Source organism: Triticum urartu, chromosome 6A (genome assembly GCF_056163025.1).
Source record: "Triticum urartu cultivar PI428250 chromosome 6A, HENAU_Tu73, whole genome shotgun sequence".
NCBI classification, from domain to species: Eukaryota; Viridiplantae; Streptophyta; class Magnoliopsida; order Poales; family Poaceae; genus Triticum; species Triticum urartu.
Window position 1 is genome coordinate 188720681 of NC_141878.1, and position 14641 is coordinate 188735321.

The following is a 14641-nucleotide window of genomic DNA, read 5'->3' on the forward strand; positions in this document are numbered from 1 at the left end:
AAAGCGGCTGGACTACTCGTAGATCACCAGATTCCTTTCCTCTGGGTCGGTGTGTGCTGCGGCCACGGCTGCGGTAAGGCTCTTTGCATGCTCGACGAGGCGCTCCTCCTCCTCCCACAGGAACTCAATGTAGTGCGCAAGGTCGCTGACGCACGTGCAGGCCTCCACCTCCACCTCCCTCCTTCGAGCGGCGGTGGCGGAGCGGGTGATGATCCCGGCGGTCGACGGTGGGCTGGCGGCCACGGTGGCCGACGATGGGGTGGCGGCCACGACCACCACCTCCCGCCTTCGGGCCCCGGTGGCGGAGTGGGTGATGTCCATGGTGGCTGGCAGTGGGGTGGCGGCCGCGACGGCCACCTCCACTACAAAAAATGAAACATTCGTGACATTTTGGGCCGAACGAAAAAAATTTCTGTCATAGATATGACACTTCTATGACGATAATTGTGACAAAACCCGGTATCACCATAGATGTGGTGGGCTCCTACTTCTATGACAAAAAATCATGACAGAAAATGGGCTTTTCGTCCTGGGCGGGCCGGAGACGCAGTTGCATGACATTCTTTGGGTCGTCCATGACGGAAAAAACCATGGTAGAAGCGAGGGCGAGGAAAATTTCGGGGACTTCCCGGTTACGGTGGGAGGTCGGGGGCCGAGCGATGCGCGTTTCTCCCGTACACCTACGCGCGTGTGTGCGAGGCGTTGGCTCTAACTGAACCCGAGCGAGGCGTTGGGCTCTAACTGAACCCGAGCGATTGCACTGCAGGCTACGCGTTACTGAACCCGAGCGAACGATCGATGGCTGTTAACTGATCCCGATCGAGCGATTCCTTCGCTACTGCTGCTAACTAAAGCCGATCGATGCTGCCTCTAGATGAACAGTGAGCGTTGCGGGGGGGTTGGATGAACAGTTCCCGGTGGGGGTGGATGAACAGGACCCCGTGGTGTTGCCTCTGGATGAACAGGACCCCGATCGATCGAGCCGGTTGGGGCTGGATGAACAGGACCCCGTGGAGGGCTGGATGAACAGGACCACCCCGTGGAGGGCAGGATGAACAGTAGACGGTGGAGGACAGGATGAACAGTAGCCCGTGGAGGGGTGGTTGAACAGGAGCCCGTGGAGAGGGCTGATTGAACAGTAGCCGGTGGAGTAGCGTGCGGTGGAGGCTGGATGAACAGGAACCCGTGGATGAACAGTCGCAGGTGGAGGCTTGAGGACGTCGACGGTGGATGAACAGTAGCTCGTGGAGGCTGGAGGGGGTCGACGGTGGAGATGAACAGTATCCCGTGGAGTCCCGTTTTGCAGTATGCCACACCCCTCCCGATGAACAGGACCCCTGTTTCGACCGTAGGAGGTCCGTTTCGTCCATTTTGCCGTACGCCACACCCCTCCCGATGAACAGGACCCCCGTTTCGACCGTAGGAGGTCCGTTTCCTCCGTTTTGCGGTACGCCAGACCCCTCCCGATCAACAGGATCCCGTTTCGAACGTGGCCGGTCGAACACAAGGCCGTTTCCTCCGTTCTGTGGTACGCCAGGTCTCGTTTCCATCGCCTGTTCCGTCCAAGCCCTCCCGATGAACATGACACATTCCGTTGCCTCCCCATGAACACGACGCATTTTGTTGCCTCCCCATGAACACGACGCATTACGTTGCCTCCCCATGAACACAACGACGACGCTATTTCTCCGTTCCGACCCAGCCATGTACACGAGCACTGGCCGTACGTATGCGCGAGTAGGCGTTCGAGACCCCACCCGTATGTACACATACATGGCCGTATTTTCTTTCTTGCACCCTGGCCGCTGTACGTACGTGTACATGCTACGTGTGCGCCTCTACTACGACACGTGCGCGCCTGTACATCGACCAGTATATACGTACGTACACGTTCGCGACCAGAATGACAACGCTACGTACGCTTTGACCAGGTGGGTCCCGACTGTCAGGCACTTCCTTGCGTGCGAAGATGTAGCTGATGGGTCCCAGCAGTCAAGGGCCAACGTTTTTTTCGTTAAATACGGTGGCCCGTCCGGTGGGTCCCCGCTGTCAGGTGGAGGAATAATTATTTTGCGCGTAATAAGGAGGCACTTCCTTGCTGCAGCCATGGACCCAGCTGTCAGCATCTCCACGCACAGTACTCTTCCGATGGAAGTCGGTCGTTGACCACATTGACCACGCCGTGCCGAGAGCACCACGGCAGTGGACGACGGCGAGGCTTAGGAAGGGGAGGACGCGGAGTTGGGGAGGACGTGGAAGTGGAAGCCCGCGCAAAGAGGAGTACGAGGGTTCACTGGTTCAGCTGTGGTGTGAGGCCGCCATCGCCGCAGGGCCTGGCCAGCGGTGGGAATAGTAGGGGGTGGTGAGGCCTCCGTGGCAGCACAGCCGACCACGGGAGGCAGGAGCATGCGGCACGAATGGCGCTGCTTTGGGCGGCTGGAGCAAGAAGACCAGAGGTTGAAGAAGCACTACGGCCGTTGGATGGAGATTGTACGGTCACTGGAGCTAGAATCGTTCATATTGACTAAGTTGACAAAGCCCTTCGTCCCCGTCAACTTAGTAGGCCCACAAGTCAGCCTTCCAAAAAGGTGGGTCCCAGCTAGCCGGGGGAGTATTCATTTTTTTGTGTGTAATAAGGAGGCACTTCCGGTGGGTCCGAGCTGACGGCGGGGGAACGTTTTTTTGTGAAATACGGTGGCCCGTCCGGTGGGTCCCCGCTGTCAGGTGGAGGAATAATTATTTTGCACGTAATAAGGAGGCACTTCCTTGCTACGGACGTGGACCCAGCTGTCAGCGCCTCCACGCACAGTACTCTTCCGATGGAAGTCGGTCATTGACCACACCGCGCCGAGAGCACCACGGTGGTGGACGACGGCGAGGCCTAGGAAGGGGACGACGTGGAGCCGGGGAAGACGAGGCAATGGAAGCCGCGCGAAGAGGGCTACGAGGGTTCGCTGGTTCAGGGCTGCGGTGTGAGGCTGCCATCGCCGCAAGGCCTGGCCAGCGGTGGGAATAGTAGGGGGCGGTGAGGCCTCCATGACAGCACAGCCGGCCACGGGAGGCAGGAGCATGCGGCACGACTGGCGCTGCTTTGGGCGGCTGGAGCAAGAAGACCAGAGGTTGAAGAAGCACTACGGCCGTTGGATGGATATCGTACGGTCACTGGAGCTAGAATCGTTCATATTGACTAAGTTGACAAAGCCCTTCGTCCCCGTCAACTTAGTAGGCCCACAAGTCAGCCTCCCACCAAGGTGGGTCCCAGCTAGCCGGGGAGTATTCATTTTTGTGTGCGTAATAATGAGGCACTTCCGGTGGGTCCGAGCTGACAGCGGGGGGAACGCTTTTTCCGCCAAATATGGTGGCCCGTCCGGTGGGTCCCAGCAGTCAGGGGGAAATGATTTTTTCACAAAATACTGATGGCCCGTCCGGTGGGTCCCTGCTGTCAGGTGGAGGAATAATTATTTTCCGCGTAATAAGGAGGCAGTTCCTTGCGGCTGCCATGGACCCAGCTGTCAGCCTCTCCATGTACAGTACTCTTTCGATGGAAGTCGGTCGTTGACCACATTGACCATGCCGCGCCGAGAGCACCACAGAGGTGGACGACGGCGAGGCATGGGAAGGGGACGACGCGGAGCCGGGGAATACGCGGTAGTGGATGCCCACGCGGAGAGGAGTACGAGCGTTCACCGGTTTGGCTGTGGTGTGAGGTTGCCATCGCCGCAGAATAACAGGGGGTGTGGGTGAGTAGAGGGATGCCCTGGCCAGCGGTGGGAGTAGTAGGGGGCGCTAAGGCCTGCGCGGCAGCACAGCCGGCCACGGGAGGCGGGAGTAGGCGGTCCTGCCGGCGCTACTTTCGCGGCTGGAGCAAGAAGATCAGCGATTAAAGAAACACGACGGCTGTTGGATTTACATCCAACGGTTACGTCTGCTAGAATCGTTTGTTGACGTATATAATAACTAAAAAATCTTGCATACGCGTCAACTAAACAGGCCCACAAGTCAGACCACTCCCTCTTTTTTTAATAATTTATATATAGCTCATGGCAACTTCTTATGCAATTTATTGCAGTCGTTTTTTTTGGTTGTCCAGGGCCAATTTCGCATATTTCTGTGGGTTCCAAACTATTTTTAATACCGAAATGTCCAGCCAGATTTAAAGTACTTTGAAGATATATTTAAATTAGGTTAATGCCCAGTGAAATAGGAATCTGAAAATTTAATAAAATTCAGAAATTATAAAGTAATTGCTAATTTGTCATCTGTTTTTATATTTACAACCCATTTCATATTACTTTCAAGATTTGCAGGCGTCTTGAAAGAGTTGCAGCCCATCAGGGCGTAGAAAAATAAGTAGGCCTGGATTGGGTATTCTTCAGAAAAATAAACTGGGCTCATTTTCACAAAGAAAACATAGCTGGGCTGGTCACATGGTGAACATAAAATATAAGCCTGGGCTAGACGGGCCACAGCCCAGTTCAAACCATGCTCCGTCTCAACAATACCAAACAAAAAAATACTGCTCGAGTAGCTACGTCCCAGGTGTCAGCCGATCTTGTGTTGTTCTCTTGTCTATTGACTATATACGCTCCCAATGTCGTGGGTCCCAGATGTCAGGAAAACACTAGGAGGAAGCATTTTATTTTTCCATACGCTGACGTGGTGGGCCCCTACTGTCATCCTCTCCACGTACTTCTGCCGATTCCTGTTGTTTGTTGACCATGTTGACAACGCGAGAGGGCGGCGCCACGGCGAGCGCACCAAAGCGCGCGGAGGACTTCGGCGTTAACGATTTACGAGACGGTGGGGCGGCGATGCATGCGCTGAGGCGCAGCCAGCCGTGGGAGGCGGAAGCAGGCGGCCCCACCGGCGCTGGTATGGTTTTGGCGGCTGGAGGAAGACAGGACTAAAGAAACACGACAGACTGTAGTACTTAACAACCTTAACTGAAACCAGCAGGGGCACTTAACAACCAAAGCTGAAAGCAGTATGAGTACTTATACAGGTTCAACCGTACAAAGCACGCCTCGAACAGTGCTAATTTTCCTACAATTAACCAAGGGTGAGGCCGCCAAGCCCCAGGACAAGGCCCAGGCGCCACCCCGCGCATCCACATCCTTCTGAAAGCGGCTTCATCTCGCAACGTGGTCAATAAACAGGATATTCGCTTCAGAGCCATGGAAAAGCATGAACATAATCTTCTGTCCTATTATCCAAGATGGACAGGCCTTCATTATTTGAGACCACCCATGAATAAGTATCTTTTCACCTCCAAGGGGAATTGAGTAGGTCGATATAAACATCATGTTGTGACCAAGCGCAAGTCTGACCCGACCATGGTCAGGCATCTGTATAGGAACAATAGAACTCGGCAGTTCCTGTTTCAAGAAGATCACAGTTGTAAAACTGTGTATAAGCAATAGTTTATGAACAACATATATAACAGAAAACAGCTCGTACCATAAGTTTCTCGACACAGTTGGACCTGTTCAACGAGTGCAGCAGTGGCACACATATCCCACGTGGCCTTCCACCATTGAAATGCCCCACAAGGACCTCAAGACGATCAATAAAGTGTAGGAACTTGTGGATGTCGATCCAGTCAACTTCAGTGCCATTAGTAACAGCCGAGTTATTACAAAGTAACAAACGAGCAGACTGCTTAACTCTGAAAAAAACCTACACATGCCACCAATTATAAGAAAATATTAGTTAGAAGTAGCATCTTCGTGAGACATTCTCTATTTCTAAAGTTAAATTGTGATTAGTTAGACAGAATAGGTGGATTAAGAAGTAATTGAGGCAACAAGCAAGAACCAGATACAAAACTAACATGGATGAACAATTGGAACGATGTCGGGGTGGAAGATCGCAGTGAAGATAAGACCAGGTTCTGCTATCTCCATCAACATTCATGCGCCAACTTTCAGTCAGTAACACTTGAGAAAGTTTATCCAAGTTCGGCCATAAAAAAAGCAGCAATCTTCTTGGTTCATGAGCCCAACTCGGAACTTATATCCATGGCTTGTCTTCACTGTGACCATTAAACTAGTGTATTCAGTTATGGCAAGGCCGAGCATCTTGAGTACATGTGTTCTGGCAGAGCAAATAATACACTGTAGGAAAAATAATATGAGAACACAGCATGTTCAAAAAAAACCCACCCTCCCGGATAGAAAAGAGGATTCTAGGAACATATTGTGTGTGTTTCAAAATGCTGTGTTAGGATGAGAAGGAACAAGTGTGGCATCTCGCCGAGGGCGCAGAAACCTGTAGGGTACTCGCACTTTGGGCACTGCAAATGAAACACACTAGATTCAGTAGGAAGAAAAATGCATCAACGGCGGTGGCTGCCATCCTAGGATTACCTGCGACCAAGGGACTTGGGTTTATCGGGGATGGATGAAGAATTCGTACCTGGTTCTCCATGATAAAACCCTATGCAATCGCCGAGAGGGGGTTTTCTCTGAACAAGCAGATGAGGGAGAAAGGGATTCAGGCCCAGTGAAATATTGCCGCTTCGTCCGTCCAGCTTACGGCTAAAGCTGGAAAGGGGGGTTGTGATTTGACGGCTCATTGGGCATTACTGTGGCGCTACGACCGGGGTGTGTCTACCGTGAAGTTGTGCACTCTAATTTGTGCATATGGCACGTGGACCCCGTTGTCGGTTGCCCCACATATCAGCGAAAGGAAGTAGAAAGACAGGAGTAACTAGTTACACATATTGACAGACAGATACTCCCTCTATAAAGAAATATACAAATCTTTTATATCACAAGCTCACCTTGCCGAGAAAAATACTCCCTCTGCAATGCACGGGCATTATGGGGGTTCGGCTGAGAATATAATACTCAGATGTTTTTTTGAGGGATAAAAGCTTCTTTATTGAAGATTAACAGTCATAGGTATACAAATAATTTTGGGGGTTCCTATGATCCAAAGATGGCGTCCACAGGGCAAAGAAGTAGCAGCTTTTGCGAGCGCATGCGCTTCAACATTACACTCGCGTTTTTCATGTATGATCTCCATGGTTTGGAACATATTCTTCTTCATCTTGATCTCGTCCATAATAACTTTGCTGGGCCCCAAGTATGCCTCTCCGATATGCTTGACTGTTGCTGAATAATTGGTGCTAATCTGAACTTGTTGCAGGTTTAAGTCAAGAGCCAGAGATAGCCCCTCGCAACATGCCATTGCCTCTAGGATCTCTGGATCAGTAACACTTTCGCACACCAGTGCCGATGCTCCAAGGAAGAAGCCTGTATGATCCCGGCTCACAACTGCCAGGGCTCCCCTTTCACCATTGCGAGATGACGCAGCATCAACATTCATCTTCGCCCAACCCACGGCAGGAGGAGGATGCCACTTCTGCACTGAGCTAGCGCTTCTCGAAACCAGGTTCTGGACTTTGGGCCGCAGGCCGATCCTGCATGTTTGGGGGGGCCATGTGTTCTACCTTAGCGCTTTTCATATTGCAAGCGATCGGTACGGCGTTGGTTTTAGATGCTGTCGCAAGGCGAATACACAAAATTGAATAAAGCATGGCAGTTGTTGGAATGAAATCGAACGACAGTTCCTAACCAGCAATCAGAGTTGCAATTCTATCAACGATATACCATGTGATAAATAATACTATCATACTACTGATACACACAGGACACTTGTTTCACCATGCCAGATTATTACATCAAAATCTCTCGGAGGATAGATCAGTTAGGCAGTTGCGTGCTGCTACTGAAGAATTTCAAAGTTGATTTGGACCATCTCTCCTTGCCGAGAAAGTTCGATTTTGACATCATCCCCTACCGCAAGATATGATTTAGATTTGAACCTTGACCATCCTTTAGCATCAATCATCATGCGACCATCCTTTGTACTTACGATATATTGAGCAGGTTCATTCACACCAAGGCTGCGCATGGTAAAAGAAACTTGGCCGCGGTCGCCCGGATTGTTGAACGACTCCCTCGTTGCTCTAGGAATTCTCTGTTTGCAAACAAGAAGACATACCCAAATAGTTAGATCAACACAGTGAATCATGTGAAACAACATGGAAAGAAAAAAGAATGAAGCACTTGGGCGGCCAATGCTTACCAAGAAGGTGGACATGTCGGTTTTTGTAAGGACTTTGGTATATGAAGTGCGAACTGCAGCCCAGTCTGTTGCCGGTGCAACTGCACGGGACGGAGAAGATGCAAGTGCAAGTGTTGGTGCAGGTGCCGAAGCCGTTGTTGTTACCGGAGATGGTGCTCCTTGTAGAGCTGGTGCCGGTGTTGGAGCAGGTGCCGGTGTCGATGCCCGATCCTCCGGTAGATCAGACTGATCCGCTGACGCAGTCGGTGCCCAATCCTCGGCTGGATCAGACTGACCTGCTGCCGCTGTCAGTGCTAGAGCAATTGTCGGTGCTCGATCTGTGCGAGACAGCAGCGATCGTGTCTGGTCTGTTATGATCAGCTTTCTAACTTGACTAGGATCCGTGACCGTGATCCAGTTTTTTCTTCATTTCTTTTAAACGCGAGAAGGACTAATTGTGGCGTTATTGTTAAACCAAACTGCAGTTCATCATAGGGATTCAGCTTGTACTCAGACAACAGACTGATCCAATTTTTTCCAGTAATATAAGTGATGGACAGTGCCTTCGTTACTAACACAACATAAGAAGTGAAACCTGCAAAAATAGCCATCGTAGAGCAAACCAAACGGTTTATTCTATGATGAATGTCACATGACAAAACCTGCATCGTAAAATTGTAGGAAAAGAAAGAAAACATGACATTAAATCAATAAGATTTAGACAGTAAATCAATAAGATTTACTTGATGTGACACGAGTGAATCCTTACCAGGAAATCACTATGTTGAAGTACTAAACAGAAGATTGATCGTTCAACTACGCGTGGCATGCAGGGGCCCCGCCTACTCCCACAAGCAGGACAGTCCAAAGGTCGTGACAAATCGTATGGACCGAACATCCATGGGGCTGGAAATCCTGGTGGGTGCGATAAACCCTGTAATGCATACAGATATTGGAGTGTAACCATAATTGATAGACCGTCCTCACAAAAAATATGATATGGATACTTCAAAATATACAGACTGAATTGAGTGGACAGACATTAACATAGACCGTTCTCAGGACTGACCACACACCAAAAGCGGCAGTACTAATAAACAATACAGGGTTCACAAACACAAACCAAGTACTGAACAATAGTACTTACTATAGACAAGCAAAGTTGCACTAACTAAACTCTGCAGACTATTTTTTGCTACCGACCTACGGGATGAGCCCCGCATAACTGACTAGGCCATGGACTTCGTGTGAGATGTCTACATGCACCATCACCATCTTGTCAACCTTAGAGAACCTAACAGAGTGGTCTTTCCACTCATAAACATGATGATGAAGACAGGCCGCATCAGATTTGTTGGGATGCTTTACAAGAACCACACCCTTCATAATCGAAGGCACAGCCAGGAAATTGTTGTGGTCAAGTACAGCCTCGAGAACACGCCTGACAACAATGCTACAGGAAAACACTAGTTCAGGACACGTGGCGACAAGGACACAGCAGCTGGATAGTTCAGCAGTAGAACTCATCATCAGGTCTTCCAGTTCACACGGCATGACTTTGAGAACTTCATCTCCACCGCGGACCTAGTTCTAATTCAAACAGAAACCATATTTTATTACTACCTCCGTTCAGAAATATAAGATGATTTTCGATATTATACTCCATATATGACTACATATACGCACAGAAATGAGTGAACAAAGACACTAGAACATGTCTTCAAAGGCATGAGAGCAGAGGGATTACATGCAATATCCATAACACAAGTTACTGAGGCAAATATACCCTCTTAAAAGGTAGCATTGATGTTCATAAAGTACTCCCTTCGTCCCAAAATTCTTGTCTTAGATTTGTCTAGATACAGATGTATCAAGTCACATTTTAGTATTAGATACATCCGTATCTAGACAAATCTAAGACAAGAAATTTGGGACAGAGGGAGTAGTTGAAAGTAATCTATAAGAAATCAGTGTCAACGTCTCGCATGTTTTGGTCAAAAGAGGAATTTAGAACCATCATTTGGCACACAAAAATCACATGCAAGATCACCCAGAAAGTTGTACTACTAGTACTAGTACTGCGTGTTAGATGAAAAAACACGATCAAGATCGAGAAAAAGATCGTCAAGAAGAGATATTACCTGGACTTGCTTAATGAGGGATCCCGGAGAGGGGGGCTTGGATAGGGCGATGGCTTTGAGCTTGTCTGCGGTAGTCTCGGCGGGGTGCTTGCGCTTCTTCGTACCATGAGCCTCGACGGTTTTGGCCGGACCCATAGACATAACTTCGGCCGGTGCTCCAGCGTCCATCAAGAAACTGTCAAATAGAAATAAAAGAAAACAAACCATAATCACAAACCCAAAAGAAGAAAAGAGAGGGAGTTATAGGATCAGTCTCGGGGTTGCAAGACCGGGCCTTGGCCAGAATCAACACCATTGATGCGCTCACCTTTCCTTCTTTGAGAGAGAAGAACAATGGCAAAAGCAGGTCGGGGTTTTCTTGAATAAATGAGGAAAAAGATGAGGCAGGAGCGAGGATTGGGTAGAGACGAAGCTGAGAGAGAAGAGTGAAATGATGGTTGCTTCATCCGTCCAACTTACTGCTAGAAAGGAGGGGGTTTTGTGATTTGATGGCTCATTGGTCATTACTGCGGCGCTTCGATCAGGGTAGTCTACCATCACTCTACTACGGAGTAATTTAGTGCATGGCTGGTGGACCCCGATGCTGGCTGTCCCACACATCAGCGAAAGTGAGTAATTTAGTGCATGGCTGGAGGAGGATCCACATGGTAGAGCGTGTCCACTGTTTTTTAGAAGAAAAAATGATTACAGCAAGCGTTTCCACTCTTACGACGGAGGAGTGCGAAACACGACAGCCACTTGAACATACACAATGCTCCTACTACTAGGCATGTGCAGTGGTTCATACGTCAGTACTACACAATCTTGTTGCTAGTGTAGTAAGATATGACGATAACAAATGATGTTGTGCGCATGTCAACTACTCCTATATGTAACATAGTACCGCTTTTTCGACTATCCGGTCGAGAATGGACGGTGAGATCAATGTTAACAGAACTAGGTCCACAGCGCACGGAGAGTACGGTGCTACAGTACTCCATGAAACATGAACCACATGAAGCACGAATAGTGTTAGGCAGGGTGTATGAAGGGTGCACAGGATGGGAGCAAAAGTTCCCTTCTCGACCCACTTTTGGGTGTTTGGCAAAGTGCATGAAGGGTGCATGAGTCCACACTAGTAGGTTGACAAAAATACGCGATGAGGAAACAACTATATTGAGATGAGAATGCAACCAAACACACCCACACGCTTTGTGCTATAGTGACTGATCTGCACCGTCTGAGTTTGATCCAACGGTCATGTTGCGCCGAGACATGGACATGCCCATGCAGAGGGTTTAGCCCGACGGCCGGCATCGTCGCGCTGGCACGACGGTAGGCATCGCGCAGCCGCAACACGTGTGTGGCAACTTGGTTCACCAAGTGGCTGAGGCGATCCTGGACCTCGTCACGATCGGCCCGCTCGCGCTCCAGCCGGCTTCCCTGACGGCCTATCGTATCTCCCGCTTTCTGCAGCAACGCCGCTGACGCCTCGAGCATCTTTGTGGTGGACGCCTGCCGCTTTTGAAGCTCCGTGAACTCCCGCACATAACGGAGGAGCATGGCACTCCTCTCCTCCTTGAGCTCACGGAGCTCCACGTCCTTGGCCCTGAGCTCTGCATCCTTGGCATGGAGCTCCTACGTTAGAAGCCTCACCTCGGACTCCATGATCTTCTGCGCCGCCATGGCACCAGGTAGAAGCAATGGGGAGAGGAAGCAAAGCGGGCAAAATGGCTGAAAGGCAATGCAATCTATGGGAAGGCGGAGGGAGCGGGGAATCTTTTGGTTTTCACCACGGTAAAACACCAGTCAATGACTTCTCACATCAGGGAGCAGTGGGTACAGGCGGAGTCATCGTGACTAATTGCTGCCGCGCCTGCTCCCGTCAATCAAAAAATTAAAAATCTTGCCGCGCCTGCTCCCGCCAATCAAAAAATTAAAAATCCTGCCGCACCCAAACACCAGAGCAACGCCGCGGTGGATATTTAAATTTACCTGCCGGCAAGTAGATTAAAAAAGGGGTGAAAAAACAAATGTGGCGGCGGCCTAGCTAATCGGTCGAACTAGCCCAACTAGCTAGCCACCGTGCTTCACTGATGTACTCGGCGGGAAAGGTGGTCTTTCGTGATTTGATGACTCATTTACTTGCTTCGGCGCTACGACCGAAGAGGACCCAGAAAACATGCGGTAGGGCGTCCCATGTTAGGAATAATATATGCGTGCACCACCCGTGAGGACCCCGAAACCGCGCGGTAGGGTGTGCCAAGTCTCGGCACGGAGGAAAAATGTGCGTGTAAAAATATACTATATCAGACGTAGTAGAGTACCTATGGTTCGACCTCGGGACCCAGCCAGTCGGTTGAAAACACCCCACTAGCCACACAGCTTCATCATGCAAATGTGGCACGGAGGATAGATGTGGTTAGCTCCGTCTCGACCAGCCACAACGTCTCTTGTTCTAGGCGATTCTTCTATTTTCCAAGTTTTTTTAGTTGTAATAACACCACGGCAAGCTAGCGCCACTCTTCGTGTGTGCCCGTGCAAAGGTTAGACGATGGAGAGAAGAGAGATTGAGATCGCAAACCTGGGACTAACCAGTAAGTGAGATAACGGTCATGCACGTGTTGACGAGGCATTCCCTCTACTCTACTCAACACAAGTACTGTATAAAATCAAGTTATGGGACAGAGCCAACAACCGTTCGTTTTTTCAGGCTATCGACTTACGCTTTGTAGTCCAGGTTGCCAGTTCGAATCTCGTCTTTCAGATTTGTTTGTTTTAGGTCCAAATTTGATTAATGACAAGTGGGACCCCTGTGTGTTATTCCGATATTTCAGTGTAGGACGGTTTTTTTTGAACAAACACTTTGCGCGGTTAGACAAGTAACGGCACGAGTTACACATTTTTTGCAAGTTTACGAACAAAAATGACAGCAGCATAGAATATCACATCCACCCACAGCTTAGATACTATGGTGATACGAGTTTTTACACTGTTGGAAGTGAGATCCAATGGCTTGGGAGTAGTCTTTGTAATTATGCGCAATTTCCAAACTCTCCAAAGGTTTTTTTTCAAATAAAACATTCAGGCCTCGTGTGTGCCGCTGCATCTTCGATCCAATGGCTCCCCGGTGCTCATATTAGGTGCTCCCCATAGCTTAATTACCCGCTACGGTGATTGGAGTAGTTGTGGGCCGAATGCTACGAAAATATAATCTAAACCGACCGGAATAAATGCCTACACAAATTAATCAAAGGTTGGAGTGCCCCTCGCAATGTAAATAGCTCTGGCTTTGCGAGGGATGGAGAGGTAGTAGCTTCAACGCGTGGAAGATACGGTGTGAGAAAGCAAGGTCAATCGAGAGACATATAGATAGAGAGACAAAGTGAGTGTGGTCCGACATTCATTGAACAAATATATATGCTCTGGAGAGATATTGTCCGATTGAGCTTTTTGGCAAGGGTGAGGGCTGTAAGATAGAGCTTGAGAGATGATCCAGTCACAGACGTGTAGATATATTTTGTGCATGAGAGGAAGCAAGGTCAACCGATTACATAGGGTCGCCGTGCGATCGAAAGAGTGAGACGGGTTTGAAAGTGCAACTATCCCTAGGTGGTTTTGGTAATTCATAACAACATATAGCTCATTGAGCTAATACTATTCCAAGATAATTATTTCAGGAAAGCTCAATGATTGGCATGGCATGGATGTGAAAGTGGAACCCTCAAAATGCTAAGGACAAAGGATTGGCTCAAGCTCAAAAGCTCAAGACTCTTATTTTTATATTTTAGTGATCCAAGATCACATTGAGTCCATAGGAAAAGCCAATACTATCAAGGAGGGATGAGGTGTTGCTTAATGAGCCTCTTGCTTCATGTGCTTAGTGATATGCTCCAAAACCCTCAACTACTTTCCCATATCCACATATGACCTAAACCCTAAGCCAAACTCGGTCCTACCGATTCTTCCTATCCGGCGCCACCGAGTTTCACTTGTCATTAGCCACTGCCAAACCCTAGCAATTCGGTTATACCGATAAGGACCTCGGTCTCACCGAGATGGGGTTGCAAACTCTCTGTTTCCCTTTCGTAACTTTTCGGTCTTACCGAAAGAGCGAATCGGTCCCACCGAGATTGCAATGTAAACTCAGTGTTTCCCCTTTGTAACTTTTCGGTCTCACCGAGTTCCACTCGGTCTCACCGAAAGAGCAAATCGGTCCCACCGAGTTTGCCTGACCAACTCTCTGGTTAGCTAATTACCAAATTCGGTCTCACCGAGTTTGTGTAATCGGTCTCACCGAGATTACGTTATGCCCAAACCCTAACCGAATCGGTCCTACCGAGTTGCATGTCAGTCCCACCGAAATTCCTAACGGTCACTAGGTTTACTATTTCGGTCAGACCGAGTTTTCTGATTCGGTCCCACCGAGATTGGTAAATTGTGTGTAACGG